The 3,447-nt window shown below is 38.0% G+C and overlaps 1 long non-coding RNA gene across 1 annotated transcript; it reads left to right on the top strand.

Annotated features, from left to right (window-relative positions):
* The first annotated feature begins 207 nt into the window (after positions 1-207).
* On the top strand, positions 208-734 carry LOC110905389. The gene is made up of 3 exons (XR_002573073.2): positions 208-262; positions 345-407; positions 535-734. It is a non-coding gene; the product is annotated as an uncharacterized LOC110905389 (long non-coding RNA).
* The last annotated feature ends 2,713 nt before the right edge of the window (positions 735-3,447 follow it).

The following is a 3,447-nucleotide window of genomic DNA, read 5'->3' as shown; positions in this document are numbered from 1 at the left end:
ACTGTGGTATGGGGAGGGGATCCATCAGAAGTCATATACTCGGTGGGAGTCACGGTTCTCTGACCACCGGCCCGTTTGTGCAATGTTTTTAATATTTTTACATAACCAAAGGTGTGTAATCGGTAATACCATTAGTTTTAGTGAACATTAGTTTAACCTGAATCGGCATGATCTAAATCAAGTCCAAAACAAGTTCTTTTTGTGCAGGAGTTGAGATGACCGATTGTGGCTGCTTGCGAGTTTTGACCAGTCAATTTTGTGGGTGAGTCATGTGGCTTTTTGGCATTTTTTATGTACATATTATTTAAATAGTTTACAAAATCTTTTGGTCTCTTAATATACAGATGAAATGCCTTACATTTTAAAAGACGACAAATATGAGACAAAGTACAAGACTGACTTAAAAGGTACAGTACCTAGGCAATACTACTTAGGCAAGCTTAGTATCGACACCAAAGTTTATATTATATAGTATCGACACTAAAGTTTATATTATATACTTAAACACTTATAATTTGGTTCTTTTTTTTCTAGAGGGAACTCAATTTACTAAGGGAAAGGTTTTGGTAACTCGAAGGATATGCATCTTCAAATGGACTCGACTATCTTTAAATTGTGTATCCACTGTATCACTAATTTATGTAACATGAGACTTTGTATTTTATTTTATTTGTACACTTGATATTTATCTTAATAGTTTTCTCCAACCCGGGTAGCACCCGGGTGATAACCTAGTTAATAGTATATAAATGGATGCATGCAACTTATTAATATAAACAAATCAGTTTTTTAATAGTGAGGGTCTAATAGAGGAAAAAAAATGTTGTACAAGTGATGAATACATGAAATAAAGATAAAGCATATGTTACAACATTGTGAAGCCTGCACCTATTACAAATTGATAATATATAATATAATATGTTTAGCTAAAAATATAATATAGTTATACATTTTACCAAGAACGAACAAAAAATAAAGTTACATGACGGACGGTTACCAGAGAAATTTTTAATACCACATTATTAATCTTACTAATCTCAAGTGGTGTATAAATAGAGTGGAATGGAATTAGTAATTAAATAAAGGACTTTATTAACTTAAAAAACGTGTCACTACAAATGTAAAAGTCACTGTATTAAATTGTAGGCTTGAATCCTGTGCATTTTTTACTCGAATCTCAATACGTTGTTTCTATTCTTTCATTTTCTTTTTGTTTTCTCATTCTGAAACAAATATTACCCTTTTGAGGCCTGAATAAGGCATCTCATCAACCATAAACACACATATAAACTCTGAAATTGTGTAAAAACTGGCTAAAGATAAAGTGTGACAACTGGCACAAAACCGGTAACTTCCGTACACGTTAATTACTATTTAATGATTACAATTATGTGCTTAAATGTCAACATTGACTGATTAGATGCTAAACAAGTGAATTCATGCACGTTGTATACTACAAAATACTGCTTATTGCATAAACGAGATCGTCGCGTCAAAAAAAAATACTAGTAAACTCACCGGTAAGACACACTGTGTCAACGGAACTGCAGAAAGCAGTCAGACAATAAAATTGGAGCCTAGGTGTAGGTCCAATAACAAAAATACATTAAAACCCAAGAGTACATACAAGGGTTGATATATATACATTACGGAAGCAAAAATAAGCACTAAAAAGTTGTAACTTTTAAGACAATATGCTACCGCGTGTTGTAAACACTTGACTTATGTTTTCGGTAATGTAATGTTTGAAGTTATTTTGAGCATATAGTATGTTTACCTTTCGTATGCAATGAGAACCTTTCATGATCACACCTCGTGCTTCCGCCCTATTCGAAGCTGCCACCGGTATGCGGATGATGCAGAAAGGGGTGTGACAGATTGGTATCAGAGCTGCGATTGTAGTGAACCAGGATTCCTTCTCGAGTCTAGTCTACAATCTCTAGGATCCTATCATGAAAACAATTTTTTTTCAAAAAGTTTTCATTGCATAAAACGTTCCGCGACATCCACTGCCTGAAACTGTTTACATGAGTCTAGAAAAGACACTACGAGACTTAGGGTGCATAGGAGTAGCACTTGTCTTTAACTGAGAAATTACTTGCAATTATGTGTGATAATTAGCATATACATGTACTAGATGCAGAATACCACTAGTATACATGACTTTTCCTGAAAACAATGACCTAGCTGAAGGAAGAAATACGAGGATGAAACGAACTGTGCGGACTGTGCAAGGAGTTACGTAATTATGGATGCATACGTAATTATGGAATTCGGTGCACAGAAACCACAGAAAGTCTTGTCACGTATAGATTCCCCTAGTACAGGAAAAAGGTCAAACGTATACTCTTTGGAGTCAATGACTTGGGTAAAAAGACAAGAACCGCCAATATGAAGAAGGGTGTTTACTTAATTATACATGCTTGTTGCTGTATGAATTGATTGCGCGGATTGTTTGATGTCACTTATGTGGTATATGCCTGAGTATACATATATATACTACTGTCTCATACGACAATATCAAACAAATGTCTAACCCTATTATGTTATGTTCTGTCAGAACATGGCACCAAGAAGAGCTGTGAACGCTCGTGATCAACCTCCCCCTCCCCCACTGCCAAAGACTGCTGAAGAGCTGAACGCTCTACTAGAAGAAAGGATCTCTGCTGCTATCGCCCAGTACGAGGCGAACCGTACTCAAGACAGTGGAGGACCAAGCAATGCTAGACGTAACGGACATGGAGATTCGTCTGGAGGAAACGCAGCTCAAGGTAACCTTAAGAAAATTTGCTAAGCATGGAGAAATCTATGAACGGTCTTTGTTTCATTATTTCTTCGATTGCTCACAAGTGAATTGGTTGGATCGATTACAGGCTGCACATTTAAGCAGTTCCTCGACTGCAAACCAATGAACTACGATGGCACTGGAGGAGCAGTAGCATTTGTGCGTTGGAAGAAAAGGCTGAAGCCACAATCCGCATGAGCAAGTGTACCGCGGATCAACAAGTCACTTTTGCTACTGGGCTGTTTGTCGATGAAGCACTGACATCGTGGAATTTGCAAGTTCAAACGCTGGGTGATGAAGCCGCGTACGACATGACTTGGGATGAACTGAAAGAGAAAATGAGAGAAAAGTACTGCTCTCATGCGGAACTCCAAAGGTTGGAGACGGAGTTCTGGCACTTGACTATGGTAGGTGCTGACATCACGGGGTATACTCGAAGGTTCCATGATTTGTCTAGGGTGATTCCTTACATGGTAACTCCAGAATTCAAGCGCGTTGAACGCTACATTTGGGGACTGGCCCCGGAATTTCGCGGCATGGTGACTTCAGCCAAACCCCAAACAATCACTGAGGCTGTAACTCTGGCTGTCATCCTTACTGAAGACTGTGTTCGCATGCAGAAGTTATCACTGAACCCGACAGAAAACACCGAGACGCATACT

Source organism: Helianthus annuus, chromosome 14 (assembly GCF_002127325.2).
Source record: "Helianthus annuus cultivar XRQ/B chromosome 14, HanXRQr2.0-SUNRISE, whole genome shotgun sequence".
NCBI classification, from domain to species: Eukaryota; Viridiplantae; Streptophyta; class Magnoliopsida; order Asterales; family Asteraceae; genus Helianthus; species Helianthus annuus.
The sequence above is the reverse complement of the archived record's forward strand: the minus strand, read 5'-3'. Positions and strand labels throughout refer to the sequence as shown.